The sequence below is a fragment of the Sinohyriopsis cumingii genome, chromosome 7 (assembly GCF_028554795.1).
Source record: "Sinohyriopsis cumingii isolate HCF-2022 chromosome 7, ASM2855479v2, whole genome shotgun sequence".
NCBI classification, from domain to species: Eukaryota; Metazoa; Mollusca; class Bivalvia; order Unionida; family Unionidae; genus Sinohyriopsis; species Sinohyriopsis cumingii.
In genome coordinates this window covers 98,740,752-98,756,617 of record NC_142967.1, presented here as the reverse complement: position 1 = coordinate 98,756,617, position 15,866 = coordinate 98,740,752, and the positions used below count along the sequence as shown (strand labels likewise).

The following is a 15,866-nucleotide window of genomic DNA, read 5'->3' as shown; positions in this document are numbered from 1 at the left end:
AATGATGGTCTGAAAACAATATACTAAGCTTTTGGTACCGAATTCAGAATTTTGAATATCTTCTGTGAAGAGGAAATCTCAAATCGGGTTAAGTGTATGAACGTATTGAAACAATATTCGATGGTTATACAATAAAGTGATTAATATACTATTTGACAGAGCAAAGAGAAATGTTATCTTTTTCTATAAGTCATCATTATCCAGTTATCAAAGGAATGTTTCCGTATTCCTTTGAATTTTCTTCTTTTGAAAGCGTAGACATTTTCAAGCATTTATGTTTGGTGCAGGTCATCTTGCAATGAGGCTGTTTCTCATATTAAGAACTTAGCATACCATAAGATCTGTTGTATATTTCTCCTCAATATATGTTTGAAAGTATGCATCATTCAATATTGTTAGAGCCAACTAATTGTGAATCATTGTTATTATATCTCGATTATCGTTACATGAAACAATATTTATCTCAAAATATAGCCACTAATGTGATAAGATTTCTATCTGCTTGAATCGTTAAATTAATATTCAAGGTATGGAAGAAACTTACTAAGCTTTCCAATCCGGAGTTTGCAAAGAAATTTTTTTGAAACTATAAGCACCATACTGACTATAATTTCCTACATGATGTTGTTTTTCTCCAGCTTTTGACATGAACAAACCTAACTACTACCCTTAACTATTATATTTTCTGACTGACAGAATATAACGATCAAATGATATGAACTTATTATATCACATTCATTATCACATTTGTTTAAATATTGTTTAACTTATTTAATTGAAACTTATGCTCGACATCAATTAACAATTAATATATGAACATGGGAGCTAAGCGCGACATTACGATATAAAATCTCGTGGTTGATGATTTAGTTTTCGAGGACGAAATAAAGAAAATAACCTTATACAACCTATGAATTGTTGAGTTTAAATTTCGTCTACTTGTTATTTGTTTTTATAACTAAGTGTAACATGGATATAATCCATGTTGTACATGCAAAGTATGGACTAATACTGGTCACCTAATGTTTTAAAACAATTTCTTCCCATAATGAAATGGACTGACTTCACATTTAATATTATTTCTAATTGCACATCTTACTCCATTCACAATGATCAGGAACATGCCATAATCTGTTACAAATTCAAGTGCTACACCTAATATATCATTAACCTTGCTTCATGTGATAATCAAGGAAAACTTTGAATAACCTAACGTTATAAACTTATTGCATATAAATATAGATATTATATGTACCCATATGCAATCAACCTCAGTATGAAAACATCTATATCTAATTCGAATTAAATATTTACTTGTTAATGAATTTCCAGATAAACCGAAGTACTAATTAAAATGAAGCTCAAAAACCTGGCATATGATGTCACATGAGGACTGGTTTAACTATCATTTTAAGCTTAGATTTATATTCCATTAGGTGGCATTATCCTCCAATCGAAGTACATAAGTGAGTCCTGATCTTAGATTAAAAGGCTTGTAATTGGTTATCATTGATTAATTACCTCTAATTTGTGATCCAATTAAATTAAATCGAACAATTTTGACTAAAATTAAAGTGAACATTACTTCCATATAGAGTGAATTACATCAGTGACAATGTATGTAGATGATCAGATAGATAGGTGGATACACACAAACATTATTTTGCATCGTTTTCCTATGTACTTATATGGGTCTTACGCAAATGTTATTACATACTGTTTTTCAAGAAAGCAATACAAAAGAGCACACATTAAAGTTAAGATTCGTTTACTCAGCATACTATTTCTTCCACAACCATACATGTGAACCTTATCAAAAGGTGAGCTAAAAATGGGAATGGCGAGGATGTACCATACAAATTTCTGCTCAAGGTACGCAATAGGCAACTGATGACTGACAACGCACAACAAATCCAGAACCACATCAAAAGCTCAATTTTAAGGAAACAATATGACACTATGAATTCATTTAATTTATCTGTTATAGAGAAAAATAAAATGTTCATGGGTACCTACTTTTATGAACTGCATAAGAGCTAAGAGGCTCATGTAGGTCTGAGATCATTAACCTGACTGACAAGATAATTAGAATACAAGGTTAACTTACGATACATTTGAATAATATTCTGTAACTCGAGGAAGGAGTGATACAACTAAAAAACATGGCTTCAGTACAGTTTTGTGTGTGGTATACAATGGTCTAAATGTTATAATGAATTTTGTAGCATAATGTCTAATAGGTGTTCACTTCTGTCACAGTTAATTTTAAGCATAAGGTGGTCAATACCACTGCAACACACCGCGCAGTTTTGGGGATTCCTAAATAAATGACTATTCAAAAAGTAAACAAGAGTCTCTCGAATGAATTGATGCTATACTGGACGAAACTAATTTTCAGGACATCGATATAAGAGCATTTGTTTATTTTTTAATTAATACGTGTTGAAACCATTGCTGATATTCTTGAGCAATAGCATAATGTTCAAACTAGTTGACGTGATTGCATAATTGGGCTCAAACTTGTTACCATGGACCAACTAGACAACATCTGAAGCCTTTTGGTGAAAACCCCATGTCGACATGGCCATCATTACAGTAGGAGTAGCTAACAGTATTCCAAGATGGATGTAAACGTCAGCCATACTGGTATACGATTGGCACCATTTTCATTTAGGATCAATAATATATCGTAATAATCCTTTGAATAAAAACCCCATGTTGATATGGCCATTAATTCAGAAGGAGTGGATATAAGATTATTAAGATGACTATGTTGGTGGCCATACTGAAAGTCAGATCGGCATCATTTTCATTTGAGACCTACTAGCCATCATCAAAAGTCTTCTGTTAAAACATCCATGCTGATATTATTATCCATTTAAGAGAAGAAGCAATAAAAAGATTTTCAAGATGGTTCTGTGTCAAGTTTCATATCAATCCTCCAAGTAGTTTAGGAGTAACGAGTAACGATAATAAACTTGTGCTCACAGATGGACGATGGACAACAGGCCATCCGACAATATCTTCTGTTATATGACCAGTAAAGCTAAAATTCAGAAGCCTTCCAAAAATCATCGAACAATTATACATGTACATAATCACTATTCTGAAAAAGTTCATTCGAATCAAATAAGAAAATCAGATAGATACTCCCTTTTGCCCTCACTTGCACATATTACTGTCATTCAACCTCCCCTTTGTCATAGTGTGCCCTCTATCAACTCTATTGGAATACACTTAATACAAATTCTGCATAAAATTAATTTGCAAATGTAAATAGGATCAATACATCGTAAATATAGTAAAAGTTATTTGGTCGAACTAATATTTCCTAGTGAAGCTAAACAGCATAAGTAGATTATTGAACCTTCAACATCCACAACCAGGTTTGTTATCATGGACCAACTAGACATTATCTGAAGTCTTTCGGTTAAAACCCCATGTCAACATGACCATCATTATAGTAGGAGCAGCTAAACTTGTCTCGTTTTAGTTGCTTTTTCGTCAATTGTTAGTAAAGTTCTATATCTTAAAATTATTAGTGCTCAGTTGTAATATCGAGCGTAAAGACGATTTTGACTGGGCAGAGTGAAAATATGAAAAATATAAACATGTGCATTGCATATCTAAAAATTAATGAAAAGAAAAGAAACAATTATCTCATCCAGAAACGGAACCATTTACCCAGAGACAAAATTCGACGGCTTCATTCAAAAATGACATACAGGGATGAACTCCTTAAGCAAAGTGTGTAACCCGGTCACACCAACTTGAATAGACGACATATTTGTGATTGTTATGTAATCGATTAACAGCGGTGGGAAATACAACAAACATCACAAGTCTTGAACACTATCACTCTCTACGAGCGCTTTAGACCACTCGGCCACTCGGAACCCCTACAACGTAAAATAAGATTACAACAAGAATAGAACTTTGTGAATTTTTTTCCCAGTTTTGAACTTCGAGCGAGGGATTTGGCTCTGGTATGATAGGGTATGAACCTGGGTAAAGTTCATTTGAATATCTGTAGGGTTTAAAAGTGACAGCCTGGAAACTAGCAACTGGCTTACATTATTCTTTGTCGTGACCTTGACCTTGAAAGGAAGATCGATATGACAGTATACATAAGACAATGTCAAGACAATTGTTATATAACAAGCTAAAATTTCATTCAAATTACTGCACTGATTTAACAGTTATATCTACACATCAACATATGAAGACAGGTCATTGGTTTATATTTTGCCTTGCAGTAACCATGACCATGAAGCAGGACTCATGGCAACGGTAACACAGAGTCTAGTCATAATATATAACAGGTTAAATGTTTTATTACAATATCAGAAGTAGTTCAAAGTTATAGTGTGGACAAGAATACAATTCAGAGTTGTATTTGGTCTTTACCTTGAGGTAGAGCTTATGGCTAAGGTATATGACATACCATTTATAGATGATGCACAACTGGAAAATGTTTCATTAAAACATATTTAGTAGCTACCGAGTTATATTTCAGACATAATTTATCCGTCCCAGAATTACATTTACATTGCAGTGAACTTGCCCTTGAGGCAGGTGACATGGCTATGGCACCCAACACACCATCTAGTTATGATATATAATAGTTTCATTAAAATATTTTCAGTGGTAGAAAAGCAGACATGCCAATCCTAAATCAGCCTCAGTAAGGCAGCCGATATTTTCTGCAAGTTAGACCAAGTGTTAGTAAGGTGCAACAAAGTAATATGTACTGCCTTGCCAATGTGGAAACATGCATTTGAAAAGTTGAGAAGTATGGTCCATTGAAGGGAAAACAATATTACCTTAAACAATTCAGCCTAAATGACATTCAGTGCCGTTTCATAAACTGCATCTACAAACCACATGGCAGTCAATGACTTCTTGATGGATCAACTTGATATGATCTTTGTGTGTTTTTATTTTTCATTCTTGTAGTACGTGTAGCAGTAGTCATTTTTCCATCCATGATCAATGCTCATACTGACACATCTTGATATCCAGTAATCGCAGTTTTCAGCATTTCTGGCCCTTTTTATGCTCGACAAAGTATTTGAGTATTGTTTCCCATAACTTTTTTCAAGTGTTTGCATTTGTTAAGTGGATGGTTGTCTCCTCCAATATTATCATGTTTTCACTCAATTGACAGCATACAAAATATGCTATACAGTATATCCAAAAGTTTTGCTGGTTATGGGCATTTGTTTGATTCAAGTCTCTAAGATACATCATTTACAGCTAGTCTGTTTCCTTGACCAACTCCGGTGTGATCTGAATCAAACCTAGACAAGCCAATATTTATATTTAAATACAACAATAGTATTTTCACAGGTTTTGGCTATTATTCCATAAGTTATTAATTTAGGTGTATTTTAAGTACACCTTACGATTAAAACATATGTGTTGGCAGGTGTACAAACGTTGAATTCTGGACAAAGACACAAGTTACAGAGTAACATTTTCCCTTCACCTTGACCTACATGGTCGGCTGACTATGGCACATAACACACAGACTATGACTGGTCATTATATATACATGAGCAAAGTTTCATGAAAATTTCTCCGACAGTTAGAAAGTTGAGGGCCAGACAAGCAAATATTAACAGCTACATAAACAACGCCTTGACGACAAGTTTATATAAATGACTTCGATTTTCTATGACCGAAAAGCTCAAGGAATGCATTTTAAGAAATAGCAAATGAGTTTTGATAGATGTTTAATATATTATTGATATCTTTCGATGTTTCTGCAATACTGTCTAGATGATGATTTCGTCCGCAGCATACAAATTACACAATACAATTATACGAAATTCCATAACAACAAAACAAATTTAATTCTTCTTCAAACAAGCTTCAATTTTAAAATCTAGAAGTACCCGTCCATCTACTAATTTCATTTTAAAAAGTGCTTGACGTGCCCCAAAATCTGTGTAAAGTGTATTGTCTTTCCACAAAAAATGTTAATCAAAAGGAATAATACATTTTTAAAAATTTTATTAAGTTTCTTTTTCCTGTTGTTTTTATAAACCTTACCAATCATTCATTTCGCAAAGAAATACCTTGGACAAAGTTTGTTTCTTAACTTCTTGAAATTTTGATGTAAGCAAGCATGAAAATTAAACTGTGTTAAAAAGTCCAAACATGTATTGTATTCTATATATGTTCCGAAATAAGATATATATGGTTGTAACAATTTCTGTGTTGTTATCAACGGACGTTAGAGGCGAATGTGTTCTGGTCTGATGACATGGATTAGTACAGAAAATGTGGGTGTTCTGTAGGATATAATTCTGAGTGGAGAGAATTTGTTGCTGTTGTTATCCGGTTTAACGCCATTTTTCACTACAATATAGGCTATAAATGGCGGCCACTATAAATGGAGGAGGAATAACCCGGGAAAACCCGAAAAGAACCACCGACCCACGAGAAGCTACTGGCAAGCTTTCTGACATACCCACATTGGCCAAGGCGAGACTCTAACCCACTCAGACAGAGGTGTCTGAGTTGAAAGAAGAGGAATTTTACTTACCATCCACACACAAATGTCAGTCTATGTAAATATTTTAATTAATAGCAAGCGACCGAAAATCCGACAAAAGATAGATTCAGGATAATGTATCGTCCTGCTGATCTCCGCCACAGAAATATCGACTACAAAAAGCGGATATTTCACAGCATCCTGTACGTATGCTCGATGTCAACATAAGCGGATTATGAAATAACAATGCACTGTTAAGATGGTTTGTCAATATGGACAAAGATATTATTTATGTAATAGTATATAAATTTCAGCGCATTTCATATCAAGTTCACGGTTTCCTTTCATGGGGCATCTGCATGTCTCCACTCCAAACCAATTTTTGTATATACAAGTTTAAACTGCCAACAATATCGCCAATACAGAAATTGCCAGATGATATATTTTGCCGCCAATAAGGAAAATAAAATTGCAGTTTGCGACATTGGCGAAGCCCTACGCTATCTTAGCATATATTTTTTACACTTTATTTTTCGCACTTTTAAGAAGAGAAAACTATTTTTTCGTGTACGGGAAAAATACACAACATTTTAGGAGCCAGGCTACGATCTTCTTGTATTATTCATGTGCGATCTCTTCCCCAAAATGATAATAAACTTTTTGCGTTTTTTCTTCGTATTTTTAAGAAAGAATTATTTTGTGTGCAATAAAAAATACATGTATATACAATTTCGGGAGACACGCCGCAACCGTTTTATATCCGAATTCATTTCATAATGAAGCGTGCTATAGCGGGGTCACACTGGTTTAGGGCTTGTGAGCACAATACTGGATACATGGTGCCAATTTAAAAAGTATATTCTAAAGGAATAACACTGAATTGCATAAATAAATAAAATAAAATTACTTAGCCAAACCTGTAAAAGAAAACCCCAAAAATCCACGTAAACAAGATAAAAGATAAAACGTAGTATTGCAACCTTTTAAAGGTTATATAAAACAAAAGATAACAGGGGTTCCGGGTAAATGGTTGCTCTGACATATTTAGGTGGGTGCATTCCATGGTTAATGGTGCTTAGGGAATGTCCTACACTAACATAGTGCAACATTGGACAGGTACTCATCTACTTATCCAACTGCTGGAACAATCAAATTCGAGAAACTGATGCCCCCAACCCACTCCTATACACTTTTTCAAAGGCCATCATGGAAAGAGTTCTATCAGAGATCGCTTGCTGCAAATTAGATTATATAAAGCTAAATTATGAACAACAAACACTATACTCTGGTCATTTTAACCTACTTGATACAATGATCAATATCACAACTGACTTAAATATAATATTGGGTAAAAAACAGGTGTAAATAACTACTATAAAATAATGAATGACGAGTTAAAACTGTGACACTAGGTTTTTTTTTACAAGTCTGATTGGTATAAAGATGTATACCAAGTTGGGTGTGATCAAATTGTAATAATTATAAGAGTTACTGTTGAGAAACAAAAATGGGTGGGTCAGACACTGAGTAGCTATTACTTCACCAACTAATAATGCAGAGAGCTGATGATCAAACCCAGTCCAAGTCTTACCAATATCAACTGCATACCTACCTAATCTGAATGAAACCCAATGGTGATAACAGACGATCTTGTGAAAGTGGGTGGGATAGACAATCAGGGGCTTTAAAACTGTTTGGATGTGTAACCTGAAAATCTAACCAGGCCATCAATTTCAAGCTACCTACAAGATTCTATAATTAAGGAAATGAATGTACATAAATGAAACTGGGACAGATTGTCAAAGGAATGAAATGAGCAATAGGAAGGAAAGACACCATTAAATATTCCATATCGTCTACAAAAACACTGACCCTTGCGAAAAAATAAAATAAAATGAAATTTACACCAACCAGGGCTGCTGAACTGCTCTTTTATATCCCCGCAGACCTGCGAACTGAAACAAAACAATTTCAGTAGGCAGTCAATGTGTCTCCGTTAAGTCAGACCAATTGTCAATAAGATGTAACAAAATATCATGCACTGTTATAGTCAACTTGCAAAACATGCATTTGTGACGGTCCAAAGCATGACCTGAGTCAGGAAAAGCAACATTTGTTTTTTACTAAAATGTGTGTACAGTATACTTAGGCCTCTTTTGACCAATATTGTAATGTGTATTACTTAATTTTCTTAGGATGCATGATACAGATATTTCTGTTTTCTAATCATTTTAGTTTCCTAATACGTAATATGATCTGAAAACAATTTTGAAAGACAGCAAGTTGCCTATCACACTGACCCGGTTATTTAGTGCAAACGTGTTTACCCTGACATATGTAAATCATTACAAAAGTGACCTGTCCGAAATTTTAGCCATTTTCCGTTATTCATCATCCTGACACTGACAGCTGGAATGTATAACATACAGTTTGAAGAACTTTGAAAAGTATGTATTTGGTTGTTTATAGCATAGCTGATCCTTTAATCAGCTGGCCTATCCCCAACCAAACCATACTTTTCACAAACTGGCATATTTTCAATTCTAATAGGCCCCCTTCCCCTTTGTGTGCTCAGAGATGTAGAGTATACCCAATACATCATCAAACACGTCATAAGAGGTGACTGACTGAGGCAAGAGCTGCAAGGGCTAGTACAAGGTTATTGTGTCAGACTGGCAAGGAAACAGGTTCTGGTTTTTCTACCATGGTGTCCTTTGGTTAGGCACTTTACTCCAATTGCATCGGCAATAACTAGCCGGAGTTTCTGTGCTGTAAATAACCAAAGTCAACCAAATCATTTATATTAGAACATTTCCATCTGTTGTTTAGAATGATCATACGTCACAGATGCATCATTTTATTTTACTTCTCAACAGTTCATCATGTCATCATACGCGCATGCTTGACCTTGCTCACTATACAGATGCTTAAATTTAGTGCCATACAGCCTTCTCGAGCACTTCAGTGATATAGGTAAAAGGTCTAATAATCGAATAGAACTGGGGTATAAATTGACTTCACTCATCCTACAGATGCCGATTTGTATGCCAAAGAGCATTCTCAAGCATTGTGGACTTTAATGGAATGGAATGCAGCCAAATTACATCTTCAAGGAACAAGACAGCCCATAAAATAGATACCTTGAACGGAAATTCACATGTTTGTGAAATATTTTCCAGCAACTACAGTGAAATAATAATAGTAAATAGCTCTGGAAGTGTGACAAGTGTTTACCTCAATATTCACCCACAGCTTAACTTTAGTAGCAACAGGTTTAAAAGTGAAAATATAGTCAACACACATTATTTAATCTTGAAACGCATACCTGCTTGATTGGTCATATTTGCTAGTCACTAATTGATTATATTAGCATGATTTCAAAATGATGGAAGGGTTGTTCCAAACTCAGCAAGAGTCATCAAAGAGACTGACACTCTACTAACCATAACGAATTTCCAGGAATCAAAGAAAAATCTCTTCTTTCCATTTAACTGTACTGAAACTATCTCTACTACACTTGAGAGATAACAAGAGTATAAAATTTGCTGCCACAGTGGCCATATTTGAAGTAATATCAGCACCATTTCCATTTAGGACCAGCTAGATATCATAAGAAGCATATTAGTGAAAACCCCATGTTGAAACAGCCATCCATTCAAGTGTTGAGAAAATTAGATTTAAAGATGGCCACCATGGCAGCCAGGTTTAAGGTTAAATCTCCACAATTTTTATTTTGGACCAACTAGATATCACAAGAAGTCTTCTTGTGAAAACCCCATGTCATTATGACTTTCGTTCAGGTGAAGTAGCAATAACAATATTCTGAAAATCGGTGATGTGATGGTTATACTGTTTGTTCGATTTGCACCATTTTCAGTTAAGATCAACTAGACGTTATCTAAAGCCTTTAAATAAAATTCCATGCTGATTAAGACTATTCATCTAGAAGTAACGATAATATGTTCAAGATGGTTGTTGTGGTTGCCATATGGGACATCCCAGGAGCACCATTTTCGTTTATTACCAACTAGACCTTGGGGTGAACGTGTGTGTATCGTTTCATGGTAATATTCCAAGCAGTGATAACTTGTGCCAACAGACAGACATATGACGAACATCACTCAGTCCCATAAGATCTACTCTATGATCAGTACAGCTATAAACAAGAATCCCTATAGGCACTGAAATAGTGAGAAATTTTGCAAAATCACCCAATTAGTTTGACTCCAAAAATCCTGAAAAGAGGCCTTCAATGAAAAATGTGACAGTGACTAATAATGTATGCATCAGGAAAACCCCTGGGGTCATAGTTTTGCATCTCGTATCAGAGACCATAAAGGTGTTACTAGATTACCAGTAACTGAGCCAAGAAACTGTTATTTGCATTTTAATGCAGCCCTAAAGAAAATCATCAATATTTGTGTTTTCATTTGTCCTCAAGATATGCTAACTAGTGAAGAGTGCTACTTGTATTCAACAGAAAGCAGCATTAAAGCCTAAACAGAACTTTAAATGTTTATCAAGTCAGAATGTTGGCTTAAGCATAGGATGTCTACGAAAATAGGTATGATTTTGCCAATTCTGGAAAGGACACTTGCACTAAAAATTCCAGTAATTTAATTAAAATGTAACTATTTCCAAAAAATACAACATAATCTATTTTGGTGTGTTTTAAATGTAGCATCAGAGTTAGTGTCCAACTTAAACAAGATAGTCTTGGTGCATTCAAACTTAGAACTTAGAACTAATGCATAAGATTTCAATAAAAATGTAGAAAAATTAAGGAAATATATAATAACAAAAATTGCTTGATCCCATGCTTACCCATGCATTTAAGTAATACCTGACATGATTATTTTCTGCTGCACATAAGCCTTCACATCAAAATAGTTAAAACATGTAACACTTCCTCCACTTAGCATTGTTGCAGGTGCTGTCGATTCTATTAAACTCAACCAAAATGTACCGATTAGAGCAAACATTCTCTTATCACTCATTCAAATGTGCATATATTTCTCATAAAATTGTACGTATACATTATTATCATCATCCAGGTTATGTTATCGATGCAAACCCTAACTGACAGAAATAAGCAAGTTGTACATGCTTGGCAGCCAAATAGATAACTGGGACATACCAACTTTACTCAGCTAAACTCACGAAAGGTAAAGCTTACTGAACTTCAGCTCTGAAACTGAAGGGTTTTAACATATATTCCCTATTGTATGATATACCAGTATTCTATAATTAATTGATCATGACTTTTCACTTCAACATTTCTTGCTATAAAAATAATACAAACTCTATTAAAAGAAACATCCCCTGTCTTCATATAGTGGTCATTTACTTGGATCCCAAACTGCAAACATCACACTCTTATGATATTTGAAGAGCACAGTACAACATCACTTAATGATAGAAAGCAAATTATGTACCTGTGGTGAACAAGGAATCTTTTACACTTTTTTCTCGAGACAGCAAAAATAAAATGTTAAAACTAAACACTAGATATAATTTTTTATTACACTTTTTTAAAAGAGACAAATACGTTATAACAATAACTGATTGTTCTTTAAATAACTATTGTTATGCTGTTATTGCGTGTAACTGGTAAAGATATATTTCGAGGCGAAGGAACATGTGGATTCAATACATGTAGAACAATATCTGGACAACACTTTGTTGTAATTCTTCCAGGATGAAACCATAATTAATTTTTATAGTGTATCCTATCTATTATAATGATAAATTTGACAACCTGGAAACATAGTGTTCGTGCATAAATTGCTAAAATTGGGAACTCTGCATTTATAAACATTTGCTATTGGGAAAAATAGCCATTTCTAGCCTCCTATCCCCCCAAAACGAGACTATTGCATGCCCCTCCCCAACAAACGTAGAACTTCATGTTTACAAGTTATCTTTGCTTGCACCTGAAAACCATATGTCGATAACTAGAGTTATTCAAAAATAGTACATTTAGATATAAATGTAAATCAGGAAAAAAGCAAGATAATCCACTTATAGTTAGGCGAGCAAAGACAAACATACACATGTACAAAATTAGACAGATAATGGACAGGTATGCAATGGTTTTGGAAATGACTAGACTTTTAGGAGAGAGATAGAGAGAGAGACGTTTAGATAAAAAAAAACTTAAACCTAAAAATAAAACAGCCCAGAACAAAACCATTTGAACCTAATTTTAATCATGTTTCAATATATCGTGACATTTCTATGTATCTACACTTTCCTCTAAAGATCAATCGATCATTCAGCTTTACGTATCCACCCAGCAAGAGATCAAGTTAAAACTGAATCCCTCATTATATAGTGAAAGATTAATGAATTCACTCTTTTCTTTTTTTCTGGGGAGAGTTGTGTCCATTCAGACCTCTGCATCCTCTTCCAGGTCACCCAATTTTCACCTTGAATTGGTGACATGCATCTAAGTAATGTTTGACATAGCAAAGTTGCAAAGATTTGTTTTTATCCATTTCATTATTTGCCAAACAGTAAGTATGCATCAGTGTCATATAATAAACACATAAACAATAGATTATACATGCTGATTTTTAGCTCTAGACTTCCACGTGGCTAATCATTAGAGATGAGTGCCTTTTATTTGCAAACACAACTGTGATATAAATCGCAAGAGTTATATTATTAAAAATACTCACCCCGTCATTTTGAAATTGGTGACAGGCATGAAAACAATCTTCGTCAAGCCGACTGTTTGGAGTCAGAAAACGCGGCAATTTGAAATCACAAAATGCCCATGGCTAAGTTAGTTTAAAGTCGGAAAGTCTGTATGCTTACAAATTATAAAACTGAATTATAACGGACAAGTTAAAATATCAATATTTATTTCATAATGTCAAAACTTACCTTAAATAATAACTATTCACATTATCATGTCTGCGCCAAAATATGTGAGGCTAAAGTTAACATTAACTCCAATATGAAATTGACAATATGTCGTGTGAAATTTAGGATCGATAGGTGAAAGAAACTGCAGACAGTTATGTTATTGATGAATGCAGTACATATTGACAAAAAGTTGTTGACATGTGTAGTGATACTGTGGAGAGATTGCAGAGTGTAAAACAATTGTTACAAAGCATTACTAATTTAACACGACCTCTCTCTTTCTAAATTATTTTACCTTACAAACTTGAGCTTGACCAAGTCAAATTTGAGCTTGTCTTCGGTGTAAGGCAATAGGATTTGTAAAGCCCTAAGGGTTCGGTCATCTTCACTACCCAAGGGTTTTTGATACATTAGTTCGACATTAACAACGAATGACCAGAGCAAAGATAGGCTTGATATTTTGGATTCATGTCAGCTGTGTGCTCCTAAAATCAAATATTGTGTTGATGTAATTCAATGATTTGATCACAGAAAGTAGGGAAATTGAAATTATGGGGATTCAGTTATCATGTGTAGGTATTTATCAATGTTTAAGTTGCACCTATTCACTCACAATATTAACAAAAAGTCTGAACTTTATGTTCATCTTGCGAGTGATTAGGTAAACTTTACACTTTTATAAATATCCACCCATAATCTTTTAATCCTATAGTATTTATAAAATAATCTAAAACCAGTCAGTCTTGATTTGTTTATACTGAAAGAAATACAAATAGATGGAACATTTCTTTCTACAAACATCTGCAATGCGCACATTGTCCAGAGATTTCTTTCAAATGGCAATGGTGATGATACTGGACATGGTATTCGTAATAAGGACAAAGAATTTCACATTCCACAAACAGACTGCAATGTAATTTTAAACCCATGGATATAGTTGGTTCATTCATGCATGACAGAGAAAGCAGCCTTTCATAGCATTCTCTTTCCATGTGTGAGCACAGCCGCCATGATTCTGCTTTTTATGTGTTTATGTTATTTTATCTGGTTCAGTATATCAAAGTAACATCATAAATGGCAGGTACAAATATATAGACATAGAGTATAAAATTGTGAAATTTAAGGTATCGTATTTTTATAAATTCATATTTATTACTTTCTGAAGTATGTTTGATGTAAGTTCTCTATTAATACAGATTACTCAGGATATGAAGAAAGAAAAACACAGTTACTGTCTGACCTACTAGGAGACCAATTATATTTTTTACAACACTTATGATTACTATAATGACTGTCAACTATAATAAAACTTCTTTGTTAACTTCTACTATTAATTTAAAAATAAATAATAGGCATTTTAAATCACAGTCATTACATTTAATTTGCAAAACTCTGCTAAGAGACTCAGTCCCCTACAAAATGGAGTTCTTGAAATTATGAACAGTCAATGAACTTTATGAAGTAATTTGTGTGTGTGTGTGTGTGTGTAATTAAGATTTTTAACGTAGCTTTAACACGTTTTCAGTCATATCGCTACGATGTTTGCAAGGTGGCATTTTATAGTGATGTCTACCACTCGGGCATCATGCCGCAGACATGTAGCACGATGTCCCACCCAGTCACATTATCCTGTCACCAGGCCGACCAGTTCTAGCTCTAACTTCTACATGCCGAGCGCCAAGTGAGGCAGCTGTTAGTACGATATTTATAAGTGGTATGTCTCTGCCAGGTTTCGAACCCGCGACCAGCCGCATCCGAAGTTAGTAGATGAACTAATCTTGAATTGAACATGAAATGTGGAAGAACTTGTTGTTTGGCTGGTCATTAACTACAGTTTTTGAACAGTCCATGAATAACTTAAAAAACAAATGAAGTACCATTCAAGAATACTACATCATAAAAGTTAAAGAGATGTTCATGTTTTTCTCTCTATGGATTTAAGTGCAAACATCTCATCAAATTTAGATACGTGATTTAAATTTGAGAAAAGTTAAAAGGTAGATGGGACAAGTGTATTTTCTGAAACAACTTGTCCTGGGCAAATGGATGAAGAAAAACTAATTGCTCAGTCCTGAATATACAGTTCACTGGAAAATGAATACATGAAACCGTTGTTTTTTTTTTTGTATTTCTATATGATTCATTACAATTTTCATCCCACACACCTCTTTCAGCCAAGTCACTAAAGTGTCTGTAAGATTGAGATGATGATGATTTTTTAAAGGGGGGACAAAAAAGACAATAAATGCAATTGCTCGACATTTAAAATGATGCCCACTCAGGTCTAGTGCTTCATATAGAAACCAAACACACACACACACCGCAAGGCCCGAGGTTTGGAGGTTCCCCAAACATATTCAAGACATGTTCATTTTTTTGAAAACTTATATTTCTGTTTTCTTCTTAGTTATTTTTTCTTTTCAAATTATCGATGGGATATGCTTTTCTAAAGATGTTTGGGCAAACAACCATGTGGTAATTCCTAGTAAATGCGTTC

The 15,866-nt window shown here is 34.2% G+C and overlaps 1 long non-coding RNA gene across 2 annotated transcripts in view; it reads left to right on the top strand.

Annotated features, from left to right (window-relative positions):
* The window catches only part of LOC149795791 (uncharacterized), a 242,575-nt gene that overhangs the window by 208,943 nt on the left and 17,766 nt on the right, over positions 1–15,866 (top strand). The window contains exon 2 of one of the 2 annotated variants that reach the window (XR_016422411.1): positions 11,554–11,664. The exons of the other annotated variant lie outside the window; for it this stretch is intronic. This is a non-coding gene — a long non-coding RNA (uncharacterized LOC149795791). The remainder of the gene's footprint in view (positions 1–11,553; positions 11,665–15,866) is intronic. 2 annotated transcript variants of the gene reach the window in all.